This window comes from Dendrobates tinctorius, unplaced genomic scaffold (assembly GCF_039654945.1).
Source record: "Dendrobates tinctorius isolate UK_male_01 unplaced genomic scaffold, ASM3965494v1 ptg000128l, whole genome shotgun sequence".
Classification (NCBI taxonomy): Eukaryota; Metazoa; Chordata; class Amphibia; order Anura; family Dendrobatidae; genus Dendrobates; species Dendrobates tinctorius.
Genome location: NW_027361796.1, coordinates 11,701,352 through 11,713,505, shown reverse-complemented (window position 1 = coordinate 11,713,505; position 12,154 = coordinate 11,701,352). Strand labels below are relative to the sequence as shown.

At 42.0% G+C, this 12,154-nt stretch overlaps 1 pseudogene; it reads left to right on the top strand.

Moving 5' to 3' along the window:
• LOC141047588 (uncharacterized) overlaps window positions 1-12,154 on the top strand; it is an 85,744-nt pseudogene that overhangs the window by 10,408 nt on the left and 63,182 nt on the right.

Genomic DNA, 12,154 nt, shown 5'->3' with positions numbered 1-12,154 from the left:
ACTGGCATATCCAGACTAGTGTGAATAGTTACTTCCATATACAATATACAAAATAAAGGTTGCACTATATCATGCTCACTGACATCAGTGAGGCTGCACGGAGTCCCCGGGTTGACCAGAGGTGAACTTTTGAGCGTGGGAAAAAGTTCAGAAACTTTCCCACGCTTATTAGTTCATCTCAGGTCAGTCGGGGAGGCTGCGCAGAGATGAATTAATTCATTCTGCAGTGGTTTACAGAGGGGCTGGTCGCATTAGCACCGGTCCCCTTTGTAAACTAGTTAACCCCTTCTGAGGGATTGCAACAGGGGACTGACTGAACAGTGGAGAGGTATGTAAATTAATGGGGGGGTTTTTCACAGATCCATGGCTTTTTTTGGATTAGCAGATGAATAAATTTGGTCAAAAACTAGGTGTGTTTATTTCATTAAAAGAATTTTTAATTAATGTCTGTGTGTGTTTTTTTTAACGCTTTACTATTCTAGGGTTAATAATGGAGAGGTGTCTTTTTGACACCTCTCCATTATTAATCTGGCTTAATGTCACCTTTCAATAGCAAGGTGACATTAACCCATTATTAACCCATTAGCCACCACTACAGCGCAATGCGAATAGAGAGTCTAAGTGTCATCTTCGATGCGCCTTTTCTGGGGTGGCTGGGGGCAGATTTTTTTAGCTGGGGGGGCAAAAACAATTGTCCCTCTCTAGGCTATTAATATCTGCCTTCAGTCACTGGCTTTCCCTCTCTGGTTGCAAAATTACCGCGTGAGCCCACGCAATTTTTTTCAAAGAATTAACCCCTTAATTTAACAGCAAATTTTTAGCCCCTTAATTTAACACCAAATTTCACACACCTACCTTAATCTTATTATTAGTCAGGGACATATATAAATCTTACTGACATGCAATGGTTTACTGTATGTAAATCATGTCTCATATCCTGTCGGGTTCTGTAATGATTTTACAGAAGCCGACAAATGAATTAACGGCCTTTGTTCAACCTTACTGTGCAATATATATTATATATATATATATATATATATATAATGTACATACATATCATATATATAAGATATATAATATACATACATAAAATATATATATACATATAATATATATATAATCTATACATATAATATATATATATATATATATCAGTGACAAATACAATTAGAAATAGTGTTGCTGTCTATAAATTATATGGGGACCCTACGCCATTTTGTTCCTTGAAATAATCATTTATTAAATAAATACATGTCCATAATGTAGAACCAACACTAGATTAATTGTATTTGTCCCTAATATATATATACAGTATGTATATATATATCTATAATAATAAATGCGCTAAGCAGCTTCCGTCCGGTTATAATGCAGCTTCTGTCCGGTTGTAACTTGGTGACGTCACATCCAGACAGAAGCTGCCTTTGGCGGTAGCACTGTGCCTCTTCTGCCCCCCGCACACTCCTTGGCACCATATACCTTCCTAACACACACCTTCCTCACCATGCCAGCCGTCACAACACACCTATTGCCATGATAACCCTCATCACACACTCCTACTCAACACACACCTCCTCAACACACACTCCTCTCACCTTTCACCATCTCCACTCACGTCCCCCCCTCTTTCACTCCACATACGACCCTTTCTCTCACTCCGTCTCTCATACTCATGCCATCATCGCCGCTGCTCCACAATCGCCGTTGGCATCGGCACAATCCCCGACATCTTCTTCCGCCGGCGCCATCCTGGATCCAGACGTTGTCCATGCCGGCGACATGTTCTTGCGGCGAAGCCATCTTCGATCGGCGAAATCCCGGGATACTCAAGATGGCATCGGTGAAATCTCGTGAGATTTCGCCTACGCCATTTTGAGGATCGTGGGATTTTGCCGATCCAAGATGGCGTCGCCGCAAGAACATGTCGCCGGCGTGGACGACGTCGGGATCCAAGATGGCGTCAGCGAAATCTCGCGAGATTTCGCCGATGCCATCTTGGATCCCACGGAATTTTGTCATTTACCTCACGCCGACTTGCTGTGCGGACGTGTTGCCTTGCTCCGGTGTCTAATTACAGGGCCAATTTGCCTCTACCACTTCATAACTACTGCTGGGCAATTACAGGGCCAATTTGCCTCTACCACTTCATAACTACTGCTGGGCAATTACAGGGCCAATTTTGCCTCGACTACATCACTATCCACCCGATGCGATAGCATCAGGCCTTAATCTAGTATACATATACTAGCTGAAGAGCCCGGCGCTGCCTGGGCATAGTAACTAACTACGGTTAGTTATAGCAAAATATAATTAATTATAATTAGTATTATGATTATATCTATATATATAGAGCTGAGTGTAGAGCCTCGCCCATTCCGCATAGCCACATTCACTATAATAACCCATATCATCCCGTCAGCCAGAGCTACCGGACTACTACCCATAATATCCCACATCATCCCGTCAGCCAGAGCCACTGGACTACTACTCCTAATATCCCACATCATCCCATCAGCCAGAGCCACTGGACAACTACCACTTATATCTCACATCATCCCGTCAGCCTGGAGTCAGAACCAGAGCACTTAGTGGAATGGTCCTAACTTCCATACTGGAGATCCCTTTAAGAGAGGCCTGGCGTCAAAACCAGAGTGCTGAGTGGATTTGACCTGACTTCCATACCAATGTTCCTTTTAATAGAAGCCAAGGGTGAAAATCAAAGCGCTGAGGGATTTACCCTAACTTCCATACCGGAGATCCCTTTAAGAGAGTCCTGGGGTCAGTACCAAAGCGCAAAGTGGATTTTCCCTCTCTTCCGTACTGAGGATCCCTTTAAGAGGGGACTTGGGTCAGAACCAGAGCGCTGAGGGGATTTGCCCTAACCTCCATACCAGTGATCCCTTTAAGAAAGCCTGGGATCAGAACCAGAGCTCTGAGTGGATTTGCCCTGACTTGCATACCAATGATCACTTTAAAAGAACCCTGGGGTCAGAATCAGAGCGCCGAGGGATTTGCCCTAACTTCCATACAGGAGATCCCTTTAAGAGAGCCTGGGGTGAGTACCAGAACATTTGAAGGCAATTGCCCTGAACTCCATACCGGGGATCCCTTTAAGAGAGGCCTGGGGTCAGAATTAAAGCGCTGGATGGATTTACCCTGACTTTCATACCGGAGCTCCCTTTAAGAAGGGCCTGGGGTCAGTACCAAAGCGCAGAGTGGATTTGCCCTAAATTCCATTCCAATTATCCCTTTAAGAGAAACTGGGGTCAGAACCACAGAGCTGAGTGGAACGGTCCTAACTTCCATACCGGGGATCCCTTTAAGAGAGGCCTGGGGTCAAAATCAAAGCGCTGGATGGAGTTGCTCTGACTTCCATACCAATGATCCCTTTAAGAGGGAAGATGTGCCTATTGGATGGAGGATGTGTGATGGGTATATCGGCACAGGAGGGGGGATTCATTTCTGTCATGTGCTCTCTGCTCCTTTCAAGGGGGCAGACAATGGCTGGGAGCTTATGTTCCCAGGGATGCTATATTTCTCCCACCATGTCAGTGTCTGCTGAGGTGTTGTCAAGTGGGAAAACTGTTGGTCACAGCAACCAATCACAGCTCAGCTTCTTATAACCAGCTCTGGTGAAATGAGAGATGCTTCGTGATTGTTTGCAAGGAAAACTGTTGCTCATAGCAACCAATCACAGCTCAGCTTCTTTTGAACCGCTCTGGTGAAATGAAAGATGCTTCGTGATTGGTTGGTGATACACACACACATTCATTTTTATATACAAAGATATATATATTATATCTATATATATTATATTTTTATTATTTTATATTATATATATGATATGTATATATAATATATTAATAAACAGTATTATAGATATAATATATAATTATATATACTGTATATATACAGTATATATAATATATACATATATATTAGATATATATTACATATATTATATATATATATATATATTTATTCTATATATGTTACATATATATACAATATATATAAGATATATATGACATATATACACTGGGTGCAGAATTATTAGGCAAAAGAGTATTTTGATCACATCATCCTTTTTATGCATGTTGTCCTACTCCAAGCTGTATTGGCTTGAAAGCCAACTGCCAATTATGTAAATCAGGTGATTTGCATCTCTGTAATGAGGAGGGGTGTGGTCTAATGACATCAACACCCTATATAAGGTGTGCTTAATATTAGGCAACTTCCTTTCCTTTGGCAAAATAGGTCCGAAGAAAGATTTGACGACTCTGAAAAGTCAAAAATTGTGAGATGTCTTGCTGAGGGATGCAGCAGTCTTAAAATTGTCAAACTTTTGAAGCGTGATCACCGAACAATCAAGCGTTTCATGGCAAATATCCAACAGGGTTGCAAGAAGCGTGTTGATTAAAAAGGCGCAAAATAACTGCCCATGAATTGAGGAAAATCAAGCGTGAAGCTGCCAAGATGCCATTTGCCACGAGTTTTGCCTTATTTCAGAGCTGCAACATTACTGGAGTATCAAAAAGCTCAAGGTGTGCCATACTCAGGGACATGGCCAAGCTAAGGAAGGCTGAAAAGCGACCACCTTTCAACAAGAAACATAAGATAAAACGTCAAAACTGGGCCAAGAAATATCTTAAGACTGATTTTTCTAAGGTTTTATGGACTGATGAAATGAGAGCGACTCTTGATTGGCCAGATGGATGGGCCCAAGGCTGGATCAGTAAAGGGCAGAGAGCTCCACTCCGACTCAGACGCCAGCAAGGTGGAGATGGGGTACTGGTATGGGCTGGTATCAAAGATGAACTTGTGGGACCTTTTCGGGTTGAGGATGGAGTGAAGCTCAACTCCCAGACCTACTGCCAGTTTCTTATTCAAGCAGTGGTACAGGAAGAAGTCGGTATTGTTCAAGAAAAGCATGATTTTCATGCAGGACAATGCACCATCACATGCATCCAAATACTCCACAGCGTGGCTGGCCAGTAAAGGTCTAAAAGAAGAAAAAATAGTGACATGGCCAACCTTGTTCACCTGATCTGACCCCATAGAGAATCTGTGGTCCCTCATAAAATGTGACATCTACAGGGAGTGAAAATATTACACCTCTCCGAACAGTGTCTGGGAGGCTGTGGTGGCTGCGGCATGCAATGTTCATCGTAAACAGATCAAGCAACTGACAGAATCTATGGATGTAAGGCTTTTGAGTGTCATCGTAAAGAAAGGTGGCTATAATGGTCACTGATTTTTTTGTTTTGTTTTTGAATGTCAGAAATGTTTATTTCTAAATTTTGTGTTGCTCTATTGGTTTACCTGGTGGAAATAAACAAGTGAGATGGGTATACATTTGGTTTTTATTAAGTTGCCTAATAATTCTGCACTGTAATAGTTACCTGAACAAACAGATATCCTCCTAAGATAGCCAAATCTAAAAAAACCCACTCCAACTTCCAAAAATAGACCAAGCCTATTTTGACCTTAAAGACCTGGCCATTTTTTGCAATTCTGACCAGTGTCCCTTTATGAGGTAATAACTCAGAAACACTTCAACGCATCATAGAGATTCCGTGATTGTTTTTTCGCGACATATTGGGCTTCATGTTAGTGGTAAATTTAGGTCACCAACCATCTTGAAAAGTCTCTCCCCTCCCATAAACAGGAAGTTGATATTACCAACCATTCTCATTTTATTTAGGTGTATTCATATAAATAGCCCACCCTGTAGACGCTACAAACTATTTTTAAAGTTAGGTTCCTTACTGTATTACATTAATAACAGAATAATTTTTTGTGGTCTATGGATCAGGCCTCCATAACACACTAGATGCTACAAACTATTTTTAAAGTTAGGTCCCTCACTGTATGACGTTAATAACAGAAGCATTTTTTATAGCCTATGGATCATGCCACACACTTCAATGCTACAAACTATTTTTAAAGTCAGGTCCCTTACTGTATGACGTTAATAACAGAAGATTTTTTGTGGCCTATGGATCAGGGCTCTATAACACCCTAGATTCTACACACTCTTTTTAAAGTCAGGTCCCTTTCGGTATGACGTTAATAACATAAGAATTTTTGTGGTCTCTGTATCAGGCCTCTACAGCTTAATTTCAACCCAAACAAATGACAAAGTGTGATACGGCGGGTTGTCTAACATTTTGCAACTGAAAAATTAGATATTTTTTTTAATGTGCTTTAGGTCTGCAGACAGGTTCATATCACCTCCACAAAATGACAACGTTGGATAAAGCAGGCTGTTTCACATTTAGCAACAGAAAAAAATATAACTTGTTTAAAATGTGCCTTAAGTCTGCAGACAGTTTTATATCACCACAGCACTAAATGACAAGGTGGTATACACCAGGCTGTTTAATATTTTTTCACTAGCTACATGTGAATTAGAATGCTATACTCGTGCATGGATCACAATAGTAGCAGTGCACAACACATGCCCTGCTGGCTATGTCTGTGGACCTCAGTAATCCCCAAAAAACAAAAAAAATGCTGGAAGGTAAAGTTATAGTGATGAGCGAGAATACTCGTTAGGCTGGAGTCACACACAACGAATAAAAAATCGGTCCCATTTTAACGGTACGAAATCGCACAAAGAATTCTTTTCCAGGGATCCATCTGTCATCCCATTTTCCGGCGATGAACCGATTTTATTCGCATCTAAGCATCAAATTGACATCCAATGTCAATGCCTGATGCTCTTTCCTGTTGACCTGGAGAAGTCTTGCGATTTAATCGCAAGTCACACGTGTGGTGCGTTTTCAATGCGATTTTTAATCGCATTCATAGACTTGCATTGTCGAATCCGATCCGAAAATCGGTGACAATCGCAGCATGCTGCGATTGTCTCGGTCCGAGGAACATGCGATTAAAAAACGCATGATGGGAGCAGCAATATAGAATAACATTGGGACGAATGCAATGCGATTTTTTTATCGCATTCAATTTGTCCGATTTTATCGCTAGTGTGACTCCGGCCTTACTCAAGATTTCCTGAGCATGCTTGGGTGATCTCCAAGTATTTGGATGTGCTCGGAGATTTAGTTTCTGTGGCTGTAACTGCATGATTTATGGCTGCTAGACAGCCTGAATATATGTTGGGATTTCATAACAAACAGGCCATTCCCACATCCATTCAGGCTGGCTAACAGCCGCAAATCTTGCAGCTACCACAACAGAAACTAAATCTCCAAGCACAACCAAATACTCGGAGATCACCCGAGCATGCTCGGGAAATCTCGAGTAACGAGTATACTCGCTATTCACTTAAATTTAAAAGCCACACTAGCTCGCTACACTGACTGATATACAATCACCAATCTAACTAGCTAAAAGGGATACAGCAGGCTTTTTTACATTTAGCTACTGAAAAAATATTATTTAGAATGGTATACTTGTGTTTGGAGCACTATAGAAGCTGTGCACAACACGCTTGTAGGACATGTGCCCTGCTGACCTTGTCTATAGACATCAGTAATGGCCCCCCAAAAAATTCCGGAAAGTAAATTTTACAGCCACACTGGACGCTTACTTATCTCAGCAGGCTATTGCAACATTCGCACAAATGATAGATAAATATACACTATTTAGTTAACCAATAACAGAGTAATTTTATACTTCCTTTATGAAACATGGCAACAGCAGACTCAAGGAAATTACTGGTAAATAGTGACGTTTATGTTTCTCAGCAGGCTTTGCATCACTTGCACAACTGCTAGATAAATATATGCTAGTTATCTAACCAATAGCAGAGCAAATTTTTGGTATTTTGCCTTAATGAGACACAACAGCCGCAGATTTAGGAAAATTACTAAAATATAGTGACGTTCACATATTTCAGCAGGCTTTGCAATTGTCAGACAACCACTAGATAAATATACGCTATTTATTTAACCAACAGCAGAGTAATTTTTTGTTATAACACCTTTATGACACATGGCAACAGCCTGATTCAGGGAAACTACTGGTAAATAGTTACATTTGCGTATCTCAGCAGGCATTGCTCCAGTTGAGATACACAACTGCTTAATATTCCTTAGTTAGAACACCATAAAAAACACCAACCCATAAAAATATCCTTTTATTGATACTTATTAAAAAATCTTTCAAAAATATCCCCACCAACACCAAGAAAACGGGTAGGTTTTGATAGGAAAAAGAAAACCTCACCAGGGGGAGGAATATACTCTTGATACTGATTGGATCCTAATCGATCCCTTATACATATAGGAGGTTGACACCCCAAATTGTCATGGCGTCCCCACTCAAAAATAACCTAAAATTCCTACCAAATACCCAACCCAACATCCACACTGATACACACAAAGAATACGCTGAGTAATATTATCCTCAAGGCAACCAGAAAATTGCATATATATCAAATAAGGGAAAATGTTATGAATGGGTCACCGAGGAGGATGGAGGAATAGGCTAAGCCACCAGAAAACCAGAGAGGTTGGTAACTAAACAGATTGCAGACCCCTGATCCTATCAACACAACTAGCAGTATGTTATGAATGAGTCACCGAGGAGGAAAAAACAAAAAGCAAGCTAAGCCCAGAAAACCGGAGAGGTTGGTAACTAGCGGATTGCAGACCCCTGATCCTATACATACAACTAGTAGTAGCCATGGAGCGTGCCTACGGTGGTCCTAGACGCCTCGTCACGGCCGGAGAACTAAATAAGCCTAAAGAAAGAAATGGAAAATCTAAACTGCCCCAGAGCAGACCCCAAAGCAATAGACAGCCCCCAACATGTATTGTCGGTGAAAAAAGATGAAAACACAAACACAGATAAAAAAAAAAGCTGAGCAAACAATGGGGCCCTCACTAACTAGAAAGGACAGGAAAGAAAAGCTGCTGTTTGCAATCACGCTAAAAACCCTGCCAAAAAATGTCCAACATGTCTGATAGAAAAGGCCCTTAAGTCGCTAGACTTCAATTCCCTATATCAGCACTCAGGTACATTCTGAAGACAGAGCAAAAGAGATCAACTGATCAGAGACAAAATGGGGATTCAGCCCAGTCCCAGCCAGGGCTGGCTGAACACAAAAACTAAGTAACCAGACGAAAACTCATATGAACTATAGCAGAGAAAACTTAGCTTTAAGAAGGCAGGAACCAAACTGGAAACCAGAAGCCACAGTCAGGAGAAATCACCAGCAAGAAACTAGGGAGTCGGCTGCCTTAAATCCAATCAAAAATTCCTGATGTCCAATCACAGTCCTCTTCCTCAGGTGGCTGATCTCTGCCATTTAGATCATCTTCATTACCTCCCTTCACCAACAGAGGGAGTCCAGATAGAGAACTCACTACTCCTCTGTCAGCACAGCCAGCTCCATAACCCTCACCAGAAGCCAGAGGCAAACACGAAAATGAGCTCACAACAGCAGAAGCTGTGGAGCGTACCTATGATGCCCTAGACGCTTCATCACAGCCAGAGAACTAACTAAGCCTAAAGCCAGAAAGGTGAAATATAAACTGCCCTGGACTAGACCTCAAAGGAATAGACAGCCCCCAAACATATATTGTCGGTGAGACAAGATGAAACACAACACAGGCAGAAAAATAGACTGAGCAAACAGTGGGGACCAAGCTATCTAGACAGGACAGGACAGAAAAGATACTGTCTGCAATCACGCACAAAACCCTAAAAAATTCCAACACTTCTGATACACAAAAAACCTGAGGCCACACGACCTCACCCCTGCTAGATCAGCACTCTGGTCTAAACTGGAAGCAAAGCAAAAGATACTAACATAACAGGTGACTGAACAAGCTGTAACATACGAAGCAGGGCCCAGCGCTGCCCCCAGCAGGGAGCACGCTGAACCCTAGTAACAAGGCAGAAAGCAAAAAAAAGGCACAACCAGATTAGATGCAAAGGATTAGCAAAAGAATCACTTAGCTGAACCATGCAGATCAGGCAGGGGACAAAAGAACTCCAAATGCACAAGGAGGAAATCACCAGCAACCACCAAGAGCAGCCTGCTCAATTATATGCTCCCAACAAGTAATCCCAGGTTCCCAATTATCGTCGTCAGGTGGGGTACTTCCATCAACCTGGCCAGCTCCACTACTCTTAGTAACCACCAGAGGGAGCAGAGGGAGCTTCGGCTCAGAACTCTGGGCAAGGGAATTCACAACAGGAAAAGCTATAGTTACTTGAGGTGATAAACCTTAAATTATCTTTCATGATCCCATTGGTGGGATATAAGTTAGTAGGTTAACCACGAGCCCTTTCACACAAATATGTATTTTTGGGCCTACCAGTTATCCCATAAACTGAGCCATAGAAAAATACTGGTTAACCACAAAAATACCACCATCAAGATACTCATTTACTTAAATGGTATAGCCAGAATCCTCATCAAATATAGCTTTCCATTATATTTAAAGCATAATTTCATAATGTGCACCTATAATAAAGTGCAACTGTGCTTTAAAGATTACAAGTAATGCCTTATCATAATAGTATTATAGTAGACATACTCAGTGATCAAAATAAAAAGACATGCTCAAGACCCATGGCCTCTTTCATACAGAAAAAAATAGCAGACAATGCCGCAGTTCAAAAAGCATGCCACAAAAACCATAATAGGTCACTTTTCTGAAAGAAAATTGCATTATTTGTCCCAATAGCATCGTTCCTACGCATTTCACCCCCTCCTAGTATAAGGGCTCATCACGTGACCATAGATAGGAGCATGCCATAATGGCATAGTAGTAGATGTGGGTAAAGATGGGAGATGACGTATTTTCTTAGAAAACTTTACCATAATTATTCTAAATATATGTATGTTCCACCATGCTTTCTTAGCGAAAACCCCCTGCGCTCAACAGATAAAGGTGCACACATTCGGGTATATATGGTCTGCCATGAAGTTCCAATACATGGAACATACACCGGCTTAAAATCCATGCTTCCTACTCTCTAAGGTCAATCGTCTTAAAGCGGGAGCATACGTCACTTCTGGACTTTGGAACGCAAGTGCATCCCACAGTTACTGACATGCGCCTTATCTCCCTTCCGTTTGATGCTGCACACGTCGCAGACACAGCCACCTTCAAAGCCGTGGAACACAGCTGTTTTCCACGATGCACAATATGCGCCATACAGATCAGCCGCAATACTGGAATTACCAGTCTATGCATGATACAGTAAAGATATATATTTTTGTACCGTGTTAGCCAGTAGATAGAAGAATATTTACAATTGAGAGTTCTCAGTGGTTGATACCTTTTAATGGCTAACTGAAAAGATGGTAATGGAGCGCCTGCCAAGGCCATGGCGTATTTGGTACCGGGACGCTACTTAAAGGGGCAGTGTCACAGCGGCGGTGACCCGGTCCGTGGCCCTGGGCATCCAATAAAAAGGGATATTTACAGGAAAAAAATAAAGAGTTTGTAAAGTGTTAGTGATGCCACCTGTGGTATCTGATCAGAGATGACCAGCGCTGCAGTGCGGAGCCTCTGGTACTGATGGTGGGATGCAGCAGAGATGGAATAGCTCTCCACAGGTAAAGCTGTTGTCACAGAGCTGATGCAAGATGTTGAAGATAGTAATGTTGGTAGATGTAGAAGTGCTGAGAAGGTGTTGCAGAAAGAATTCAAAGGACACAACAGAGTGAAGTTTCCTTTACCTTTTACTGTGCTGTGTAGGTACAGTCCAGGACTCAAGTCACAGATGGTACTGGAGTTGGTCAGCCTGAAAGCAATTTGGTAATCTTCTTATACAGGTGGGTTGTGAGGTCTCCTCTCTAGCACTATTCTCTGAGGTACTTGCTGTTGTGAACTCCACTCAAGTTCCTCTCTGTCTGTTACTTAGGTAGAACTCCACTCACATGACAGGCAGCTGTAGCCTACTTCAGGGATCCCTCATTTATGGCATCTCCGGCTTACACGTGCTGCTATGCCATCAAGTCTCAGTAGGGGACAGAAGATCTGCAGCCTCTTGTCCTCTGGATTCTCCTGTGGGACCTTTAGTACCCACACAGCCTCAGACTCTGGCATCCAGTCTCTGTCGCTCAAGGCTGGGGATGAGCTCCTCTTTGGCTCCTGCCCCCAGCTTCTCTTCCACATGTCCTCTCATCTCCCTGTTCAGGCATCAACTAACTACTAACTTCCTCCTC